We start from the raw sequence: 11,538 nt of genomic DNA on the forward strand, positions 1-11,538 counted from the left end.
TTGATGTTCTTTTATTTCATATCATCCTCTTGTTGATGTTCATTGGTCTGGGTGAGCCGCTTTCCTCCCAGAAGAGACCCACCCATAATTTTGGTGATGTTGATGTTTCTTATATTTTTCTTCTCTTGATGTGTTTTTCTTCTTGTTTTTCTTTTCCGATGTTTTTTTCTGTTCTTTTTCTTTTTCTTTCTTTTCTTCGTGTTTATCTCATATCATCCTCTTGTTGATGTTCTTCGTTGGTCTGGGTGAGCCGCTTTCCTCCCAGAAGAGACCCACCCATAATTTTGGTGATGTTAGTTTGGGGCCGAATGGTGGATGATGTTTCTTTGTATGTTACTTTTCTTGACGTTGTTCTGTTATTGCTGTTAATTTTCTTTTGCGATGTTTTGTTCTCTTTTTCCCATTTTTTTGGTGTTCCTTTCTATATCATCCCTTTTTGATGTTCCTTGGTCTGGATGAGCCTCTTTCTCCCCAGAAAAGACTCACCCATAATTTTAGAGATGTTAGGGCCTGAAGGTGGATGATCTGTATTTTTTATTTTATTTTCTTGATGTTTTGTTACTATATTTTCCTTTTTCAGATGTTCCTTTTTATTTTCCTTTTCTTTGGTGTTCCCATCACGTGGATTGTCTACGACATCTAACGAGCACCACCTGCCCGGGTTTATTGTTCGGAGTTTGCTCTCCTAGGCAGACTGCCTACCACGGCTGACGAGCTCCACCTGCCCGGGTTTATTGTTCGGAGTTTGCTCTCCTAGGCAGACTGCCTACCACGGCTGACGAGCTCCACCTGCCCGGGTTTATTGTTCGGAGTTTGCTCTCCTAGGCAGACTGCCTACCACGGCTGACGAGCTCCACCTGCCCGGGTTTGTAATCGGAGTTTGCTCTCCTAGGTGTATTACCTATGACGGCTCACGAGCCCAACCTGCCCGGGTTTTATGATCGAGTTTGCTCTCCTAGGTGTATTACCTATGACGGCTCACGAGCCCAACCTGCCCAGGTTTATTGTTCGAGTTTGCTCTCCTAGGGCTACTGCCTAAGACGGCTGACGAGCCCAACCTGCCCGGGTTTAGTGTTCGGAGTTTGCTCTCCTAGGTGAATTGCCTACCACGGCTTACGAGCCCCACCTGCCCGGGTTTGTAATCGGAGTTTGCTCTCCTAGGTGAACTGCTTTCGCTAACGAACACCACCTGCCCGGGTTTGTAATCAGGTTGCTCTCCTAGATGAATTGCTTTCGCTAACGACCTCCACCTGCCCGGGTTTGTAATCGGAGTTTGCTCTCAAGGTGAACTGCTCACGCTAACGACCTCCACCTGCCCGGGTTTGTAATCAGAGTTTGCTCTCCTAGATGAACTGCTTTCGCTAACGAGCTCCACCTGCCCGGGTTTATTGTTCGGAGTTTGCTCTCCTAGGTGTATTACCTATGACGGCTAACGAGACCAACCTGCCCTTGTTTATTGTTCGGAGTTTGCTCTCCTAGGTGAATTGCCTACCATGGCTAACGAACCTCACCTGCCCGGGTTTATTGTTCGGAGTTTGCTCTCCTAGGTGAATTGCCTACCACGGCTAACGAGCCCCACCTGCCCGGCGTTGTAGCCGAAAGATCTCCGGCACCTCCGTTGGGGTCCCGATGGACGCCGAGGCGCCCTGCCGGGAGCCCGTCAGTCCTGCCATGCTCGCCTGGGAGACCTTGGGCTCGCTGGCGCTCCACCGCCCCGCCGATTCGAATAGGGCGGATGCAAGAACTCGCTTCTTAAAACTACCAGACTGGATTATAAAATTAATCATAAATGCCGTGAAGGCGCCGGTCACCGCGTTTATCGGTTCTTGGATGAAGGACCGATGGGCCTCGGGGACGCGCACAAGCATCATAAGGAATCCTCGCCGCGGCTTCCGGCGCAGCATCCTTTTCCCTTTTCTTTCTTACTTCCAATTTTTCTTTTTAATTATATTTTCTTTTTCTGATTGACTGATTGATTGACTTTACATAGTAAGAATTGGTTCACCAATTAACGTCTTTCAGGTACATTGCATTCACACACCTGCTGAGGGAGAACACCAGTGAGCGTGTTGACTCACGAGGACGGCCCACTAAAGTTTCCTAACATTTGTACTGGGCTGCCACTTCTCTTTAGTCGTCTGTTCCTCTATTTTTCTCTTCTCCTTACTCCGCTTTCCCCGTGATCTGACGCTAATCCTTTCCTCCTTCGCCTTCAACCTTCATCTGTTTCCTCCTCCGCCTTAACGCGGCTTAACATTATTTCTTTTTCTGTTTCCTTAACAGTATTTATCCTCCTCAAATGGTTTTGACTTGAAATACAAATACAAATACAAAATACTTTTTTTCTGGGTGCCAAAATACAAATACAAATACAAAATACTTTTTTTCTGGGTGCCAAAATACAAATACAAATACAAAATACTTTTTTTCTGGGTGCCAAAATACAAATACAAATACAAAATACTTTTTTTTCTGGGTGCCAAAATACAAATACAAATACAAAATACTTTTTTTCTGGGTGCCAAAATACAAATACAAAATACTTTTTTTTCTGAGTGCCAAAATACAAATATAAAAACAAAATACTTTTTTTTCTGGGTACCAAAATACAAATACAAATACAAAATACTTTTTTTCTGGGTGCCAAAAGACAAATACAAATACAAAATACTTTTTTCTCTGGATGTCAAAATACAAATACAAATACAAATACATTAAAATTGTATTTAAATACAATTAAAATACAAATACAATTGTATTTGATCCACCCCTGATTGTAGCGGGGGTCTACATTAGTGCTTTTCCTCCCGTCCACATCTTGCCCTCCCTCGACCCTCTCCTCCTCTCCTCCTTTCCTCCTCGCCTCTTCCACCCTCCAAGAAGCTTTACAATCAGATCTAGATCGACTTGCACGTTGGGCCAATCAATGGCAAATGAAATTTAACGTTGACAAATGTAAAGTGTTGCACATCGGAAAAAATAACAGTCGCGTTCGGTGCGTAATGAATGGCCAACAACTTTCTGCAGTAAGAAAAGAAAAGGATCTTGGAATCACTATATCAAGCGATTTAAAGCCCGGTCAGCATTGTTCAGAGGTAGTTAAAACTGCAAACAAATTGGTTGGCTTCATCGGACGAGTCTTTAATAATAAATCGGAAAAAGTAATATTAAAACTGTATAATTCGTTGGTTCGACCTCGTCTAGAGTACTGTGTACAGTTTTGGTCTCCCTACTACAGAAAAGACATAGAAAAGTTGGAACGGGTTCAACGAAGATTAACAAAGATGATTCCTAGGTTGAGAAATTTGTCATATGAACAAAGGCTTAAAGAAGTAAATTTATTCAGCCTATCAAAACGAAGAATGCGAGGCGATCTAATAGAAGTGTTTAAAATGTTCAAAGGATTCAGTAATATTAATGCGGAAGATTACTTTACAATTGATCGATCAAATAGAACAAGAAGAAATCACAATTTGAAGATAAGTGGTAAAGATTCTCGTCGCACGAAGCTAAACACTTCTTCTTCAATCGAGTTGTTAATGTTTGGAACTCTCTACCCTGTGATGTCGTTGATAGTACAACAGTTACGGCCTTCAAGAATAGATTAGACAAGTGTTTTGAATCCAACCAGCAACTAAGATATTACTCATTGTCGTAATAACGTTAAGTTCTTTCGAATACTGGTGTCCTTGTCCGCTTTTATCGCCCGGTTAGTGGTAGTAGTAATGGTAGTTCTTTCCTCTTTCCTACATAATTTCCATGCAGTTTTTCCATGCTGCATGGTTCTTTTTCCTTTCCTGCCAGCTTTGGCTGGAGGATGGTGGGGTGGGGAGGAGCCTTCGCCTTTGCTGTCCTTCATCTTCCACCTTTGATTAGATAGTGTAGCTTGTCACAAACAGCCTCATACCATCAGGTCTGCTGTTGTTTGTTCTTTCTTTGTGTTGCTTTGTATTCCTCCTCCTCCTCCTCCTCCTCCTCCTCCTCCTCCTCCTCCTCCTCCTCCTCCTCCTCCTCCTCCTCCCCTTCCTCCTCCTCCTCTTCCGCCGCTCCATCTCCACCTGTAGCGGCTTCCGTTCCGTCTACTGACAGTTTTTAAGAGAAGAGTCCTGATGGTTGGGGACTCTCAAGTCAGGTTCATTGACAGGTACTTTTGTTCAAGGGATAAGGAAAATAGGCTACGAGTGTGCTTTCCCGGGGCGGGCATCCAGCACGTCTCTGACAGAATGGAGGAAATTTTAGCAGGGGAGGGGACACAGCCTATCGTCTTCTGCAGTTTCGGGGGTAATGACATTGGTAGAGTGGGTAGCGAAGAGATATTTCGGCGCTTCAGGGAATCGTTCGCCAAAGTGAGAGACTTCGGGGGGAGGGGGGGGTGCCAGCCGTTTGTGGTGTGTTGCCGAGGAGGGGGTGGGTGAGGGATGGGTTTCCAGAGCCTTAGCAGTAAACAGCATGCTGGCGGCCCACTGTAAGCGAAATGGTTGGCTTTTCCTGGATAATTGGGACCTCTTCTACGATAAAGGCACCTTGTATGCCAAGGATGGAGTGCACCTGTCGCTTCAGGGGGTGAAGGTTCTCACAGACTCCCTCGAGCGATCACTTAGCACCCTACAGGATTTTTTAGAGTAGGCGAGGGGGGAGGGCCTGTCATCAGTGCCTATGTATCGCAGACTGGGACTAGGGGGCGCAGGGGCGATCGAAAGGATGTAAGAAAGGACGGGCGAACGGGTTATTACACCAACAGTAGGAGTCTCAGGAACAAGATAGATCTACTGAAGGGGAAAGCATGTGTCGAGAAATTCGACATTATAGCTATCACGGAAACATGGGTGGATACTGCAAACAAAAACTTCATGTCGGATTTTTTTTTTTTTTAACGTCTTGGCCTATTGCGCCGGCAGGCTTCTTCCCGGTGGATCCTGATGGTCGGTCCAAGGCTTCTTCTCGGTGGGTTCTGATGGTCGGCCCAGCCCGTTCTGGCGCAGTCGAATGTTTATAGTGGCGCCATCTTGCATTGGCTCATGCTGCCCTCCCGGAGCTCATCTTTAATCCTAGAATCTAGAGTCTGGGTTGATAGGTGGTCTTCTGGACAGCATGTGGATAGTTTTAAGCCACTCGGCGGCGGCTGAAAAATCCCAGCTTGGTGGCACCGGTCGGGGATTGAACCTCCTCCTGAACGCGGGGCCGTCTCGCTATCTGTTCAGCCACCGCCTATGAAATAGATGGTTATCAGATGTTTCACAAAGATAGAAAGGGAAGAAGGGGAGGGGGTTTACACTTTATGTTTAAGACACACCTAAATATTCCGCTAACAGCTCTGTTCAAACAAATGGCGACTCAGTATCAGTTTGGGTGGACGTCCACAAAGGGGAAGACAAACTAATTCTAGTTGTTCTTTACAGGCCACCCAACCTTAACAGGCAGGACACTGATATATTACTGCAAGAGGTAGGCAGGGCGAGCAGGAGCAAAAATTTCTGCATAATGGGGGATTTTAACTATAGGAATATAGATTAGGAAGGCGTGGTGGGTGATCTAGAATCTGAGGATTTTCTGAAAATAATACATGATAATTTTCTCAATCAGGCAGTAAATGAGCCCACCATAGGAAATAACATTTTAGACTTAGTCCTGACTAACAACGAGAATATGATCAGTGAGCTAGATGTTGGGGGAGAATTAGGTGGCAGTGATCACAAGGAAATTAGGTTTAAATTTGACTGGGCGGTGACCCATGAACTCAACCTTGTGTTGGTGGCTGACTTTAGAAAAGCTGATTATGAGGGGTTTAGAAGACACCTTGAGGAGGTAAATTGGGGAACCTTAGGGCTGGATGAGGGCCAGATCTCAGGGCTGGAGCCGGAAAGACAGGGGAGTCATGTAGAAATGACCTACAATAATTTAATTAGAGTAATTGCAGAGGGTCAGAGATAGCATATCCCTTACCAAGCACGTAGGAAGGAAAATAACAACCCCAAATGGATGACCCGCAGACTCAAGCATGAGATAGGTTTAAAGAGAGGAATTTATAGGAAAATAAAGAACGGAGAGACCCACCTCAGGGGTAGGTATGTTGAGCTAACCAGGTTGGTGAAGAGGAACTCCCGCCTAGCAAAAAGAAGTTATGAAATTAGGGTAGCCAACGAGGCCAAGAGCGATCCCAAGGGCTTCTTCAAATTGTACAGAACGAAAACAAGGGACAAAATTGGACCGTTGAAAACAAACACAAGTGACCTCGTCGAGAATGGAGAAGATATGAGCCAAATGATGAATGACTACTTCCTCTCAGTTTTCACGCAAGTAAATCTAACAACCATTCCGGAGAGAGTTCAGGTATATGAGGGCTAAGGGAACGACAAGTTGAGGGATGTGATCATCACTAGGCAAGTAGTCCAGGATGAGATTGGTAGGTTGAAGAAAAACAAATCGCCGGGGCCAGACGAAGTATTCCCAAGGGTGCTGAAAGAGTGCAAGGAGGTCCTCAGTGGCCCGCTTACCGATATCGATGTCGGTAAATTCTGGGTATGTGCCCAATCAATGGAAAGTAGCTAATGTGACGCCGATTTTCAAAAAGGGAGACAAGTCAGCCACCTCAAATTATCGCCCAATTAGCTTAACATCAGTTGTAGGAAAGATGATGGAGTCATTTATAGCCAGGAGCATACGGGACCATCTAGAAAAGCATAGTTTAATTCATGATTCACAGCATGGATTCGCAATGGGTTGGTCTTGCTTTACTAACCTGTTGTCCTTCTACACTAAAGTAATCGAAGCGGTTGCCAAGATGAAAACTATGACACATTGTATTTAGATTTCAGTAGAGCGTTCGACAAAGTTCCCCATCACCGGCTATTGCTAAAATTACAGGCTCACGGCATAGATGGGAAAGTTTTGAACTGGATCAGGGCGTGCCTTAATGGTAGGAAGCAGAGAGTGCAAATTAATGATAAAAAATCTGAATGGGGCAGTGTTACGAGTGGCGTCCCACAAGGGTCGGTGCTGGGTCCTCTGCTCTTTATTATTTACATCAATGACTTGAACACAAGAGTTAGTAGGGATGTCAGTAAGTTCGCAGATGATACCAAGATCGGTAGAGTAGTCCAATCAGACAGGGACACTAGCGTTCTCCAGGATGAGCTTGACAGACTATATGATTGGGCGGGGAAGTGGCAGATGGAATTAAATGTCGGGAAGTGTAGCATTCTGAGTGTAGGTAGGAATAACCCCTCACACAATTACTCCTTAAATGGCACTCCTCTAAGTAGGTCTGGGCGTGAGAGAGACTTAGGAGTCCTAGTGAGCGCTGACCTCCGTCCTAGGGCTCAATGCATTCAGGCTAAAAATCGGGTAAACAGAGTACTTAGACTACGTGGTTTCATCTCAAGGAGCGTAAGCAATAGGAGCGCTAAAGTCATACTCAAACTTTACTTAGCACTAGTTGAACCTCATCTCGATTATGCAGTTCAGTTCTGGTCCCCCTACTATAGAAAGGATATCAAGATGTTAGAATCTGAACAGAGGAGGATGACAAAGATGATTCAGGGGGTGAGAAACTTGTCTTATGAAGACAGGCTGAAGCAGTTAAATCTACACTCGCTAGAAAGGCGAAGGTTGCGAGGAGAAATGATCGAGGTCTATAAATGGATGAAGGGCTTTAATAAAGGGGATGTCAATAAGATTTTGATAGTAAAAGAGCCAGGTAGGACGCGTAGCAATGGTTTCAAGTTAGACAAATTCAGGTTTAATAAAGACATAGGCAAGAATTACTTCACCAATAGAGTGGTGGACGAATGGAACAGGCTTGGGGGCCATGTTGTGGGTGCCAATACCGTAGATACATTCATGAAGAGGTTAGATAAAGCCATGGATGGTGAGGTAGGGTGGGGTTGAGTGTACAGGAGCTGCCTTGTATAGGCCAACCGTCCTCTTGCAGACTCCTTACGTTCTTATGTTCTTATGTATATTAAGAAATAAAGACAAAATAGGATGAGAACAGTTAAATAATATGTGGGAATGAGAAATAATGAAAATAACCCGGTATTGAAAATTAATTATCTTCCTCGAGGAAAGAAAAGAAAATGTAGTGAAAAAGAAAATGTATTAAAAACTGGAGTTGCATCGCGCAGGAAAACAAAACAAAACAAAAAGAAACAGCGAAATAAGCCGGTATAGAGAAAAACTAATCCCATTACTTGACAAAAGAAAAATAAACATGTAAAATTAGAGTTGCCTGATTTTGGTGAAACCTAAAAATTGACTAAAAATAACTAGCTATAGAAAATCAATTATATTACTAGAGAAAAACCTATGAAAATGTAGTACAAAAATGAGTTTCATGACTTAGAACGGAACTACTACCACTAATACTAATACTACTGCTACTACTACTACTACTACTACTACTACTACTACTACTACTACTACTGCTCCTCCTCCTCCTCCTCCTCCTCCTCCTTGTATAATTCCATGGTAAGACCGCACCTCGAGTATGCAGTACAGTTCTGGTCTCCTAATTGCAGAAAGGACATCGATTTATTGGAAAGGCCTCAACGACGCGCCACAAAGATGATTTCAACCTTAAAGGCTCAACCATACGAGGAACGAATCAAGCGACTTAATCTCTTTACATTGGAGAAAAGACGCCTGCGAGGGGATACGATTCAAGTCTTCAAGTACATATCTGAAAAACTTCAATAACGTCGATTACTCCAAATTCTTTGAACTGCAAACCAACCTAAGAACTAGAAAAAACGGCTTACCCATTCAGTCGAGTCGATGTAACACAGACATCGGAAGGAGTTTCTTTTCAAACCGAGTCATTCGTCACGGGAACAATCTTCCTTCAGAAGTAGTAAATGCGAATACCATCAACTCCTTCAAATATAGAATCGACCGTCACTTCGCTGCGTCAGGAGTGAACTGAATATTGAGGTGCTTTCATCTGCTCCTCAATATCGAGGTGCTTTTCATCTGCTCCTCAATGTCGAGGTGCTTTCTTCTGCTCCCCAGGCCCCAAGTGGCTGTCGAGCAGATTAAATCACCAAAGCGGGCAACCTCGTAATGAGCCAATAGGCTTTCTGTTGCCTGCATTTCCATGTTTCAATGTTTCCTCCTAACTCACCGAAAACACGTCCAAGATTCCAAACTACAAAAGAGCCAATTTTAATCTCGCTCGTGAGCTGCTAACCCAGACAACTTGGGAGCCCATGAACCTCACTCCTTTGGGCGGCGCTGGAACGGCTTCAAGAACAAACTCCTGGAGGTAGAGAACAACTGTTCCCATGAAGACTAGAAGAACAAATAATGCCATAAGCCCACCATGGATGACTACCCAAGTTCGACGGGCGATTAATTAAAGAAGAGAAAATACAACTTGCTAAAGGAAAACACCACTGACGAGGCACGCGAACAGTACCATCAAAGCCTTAGAGCTTGCAGAACTCTCATTCACCAGCGTAAACGCGACTATGAAAAGCAAATTGCACGCGAAGCCAAGTCCAACCCGAAAAAGTTCTTCACTTATAATTATAAGAACCAAAAAGAAGACAAAAAGCAATATCGGTCCCCTAAAAGATGAAAGTGACGTACTAACACAGGACAGCAAACAAATGGTCGAGATCCTAAACAAAAACTTCGCGTCTGTGTTCACGGTCGAGAACACCCAGTCCGTACCCGAGAGCCCTACCCCGCCGATGGGAATCACATCCCTAGAAATTGGCACAACCTCGAGACAAACAAGTCCACCGGACCCGACGACTTGTCGCCCAGGCTGCTCAAGGAACTCAAGCAGCAAATCCTCAAGCCACTCACCGCCATCTACAATATGTCACTACAACAAAACAAAGTCCCAAAAGACTGGAAACAAACGAACGTAACACCGATCTACAAAAAGGGAGACAAAAGCGTGGCTCTAAACTACAGACCAATCAGCTTGACCTCAGTGGCGGGAAAAATTCTCGAGAAGATCATCAGAGACAAACTCGTTAGGTTCCTTGAAGATAACAACATTATTTCCGATGCTCAGCACGGTTTCAAGAATAAGAGCTCATGCTTAACCAATTTATTGGAGTTCTTCCAGGCTATCTATGAAAACTGGGATAATCATATCCCCAGTGATGTTATATATCTAGACTATCAGAAAGCCTCTGACAAAGTGCCACACGAAAGACTCCTCAAGGAACTTAATTCGGCGGGGTTAGTCGACAATCTGACAGCGTGGATCAAAGACTAGCTCACTGGAAGAAAACAACGAGTTGTACTCAACGGACAGGCCTCCGAGTGGCTCCCGGTCACAAGTGGAGTGCTACAGGGGTCAGTGCTGGGACCCATACTCTTCATCATATATATCAACGACCTAGAACTAGGATTAAAATCCAATCTCTCAAAATTTGCCAACGACACAAAGGTGGGTGGGAAGGCCCTCACGACAGCAGACTGCGAAATTATCCAGAGGGACCTGGACCAGATCACTCGGGGGTCAGAAAAATGGCAGATGTCCTTCAACATTACCAAATGTAAAGTAATGCATATCGGATCCAGAAACAGCAACCACACATACCACATGGGTGGCACTTTGCTGCATCGGGAGTGTTCTGATCGTATCCAAGAGTAGGTACACAAGTGCTTTAATGCTTCCTGCAAGCCACTCCTATGGCAAATGGATTGATTAAATCACTGAAAGCAGGCAGCCTAGTAATGAGCCAACAGGCTTTCTGCTGCCTGCTAGTCCATGTTTCCATGTTTCCTCCTCCTCCTCTTCCTCCTCCTCCTCCTCCTCCTCCTACTACTACTACTACTACTACTACTACTACTACTTCTATAACGACTACGACTACGACTACGACTACAACCTCACCTATAGCTCTCTCTTTAAAAGCTATAGATGTAAGGAAACCAGAATAGAAGGAAAGGAAGGGAAAAGAAAGAAAGGAAGAAAAGGAAGACGAAGAAATATTCCCTTCCAAGCGTCGGCTCAAGCCCCGTGTCAAGGGTTCGTGCCGCCCAAACTTTGCCTCATTAGCTGGAATCGATCCCGTCATTCTTTTGTGCTCTCATGAAGTGGACGACTCACAAGACCCCGCGACCACCGCCACGACCACCTCGATCATTCCCACGACTCCGATTACGACTACAATTACGACTATTTCCACGACCATTGCGCGACCACCACGGAGACGATTATGACCATTTATGTTTTAGTTTGAAGAAGGTGAAATGAAGCTATCAATGTGTGTGTGTGTGTGTGTGTGTGTGTGTGTGTGTGTGTGTGTGTGTGTGTGTGTGTGTGTGTGTGTGTGTGTTGTGCAAGTCTGTTACCTACATTCATCTCTCTCTCTCTCTCTCTCTCTCTCTCTCTCTCTCTCTCTCTCTCTCTCTCTCTCTCTCTCTCTCTCTCTCTGCGGCAAAGAGACAGAAAGAGACAGAGAGACGGAGAGACAAAAAATTGATGTGAAAGCAGCCCTCGTCCTGACACAAAATCGGAAGCTCTCGTCAAGGAGCCCACGGACGAAACGGCAACAAGAAAAAGCAAAGAACTGCCAA

At 44.7% G+C, this 11,538-nt stretch overlaps 1 long non-coding RNA gene across 2 annotated transcripts; it reads right to left on the minus strand.

The window, feature by feature from the left end:
* Positions 1-384: 384 nt before the first annotated feature.
* Positions 385-1,944, minus strand: LOC126990705 (uncharacterized). Of its 2 annotated transcripts, none has more exons than XR_007744659.1 (2): positions 1,512-1,944; positions 385-857 (listed from the first exon to the last, which is right to left on the minus strand). It is a non-coding gene; the product is annotated as an uncharacterized LOC126990705 (long non-coding RNA). The 2 variants fall into 2 exon arrangements; XR_007744660.1 differs by lacking the exon at positions 1,512-1,944 and adding an exon at positions 1,376-1,436.
* Positions 1,945-11,538: the final 9,594 nt, after the last annotated feature.

This window comes from Eriocheir sinensis, unplaced genomic scaffold, assembly GCF_024679095.1.
Source record: "Eriocheir sinensis breed Jianghai 21 unplaced genomic scaffold, ASM2467909v1 Scaffold192, whole genome shotgun sequence".
In the NCBI taxonomy this organism is placed as follows: domain Eukaryota; kingdom Metazoa; phylum Arthropoda; class Malacostraca; order Decapoda; family Varunidae; genus Eriocheir; species Eriocheir sinensis.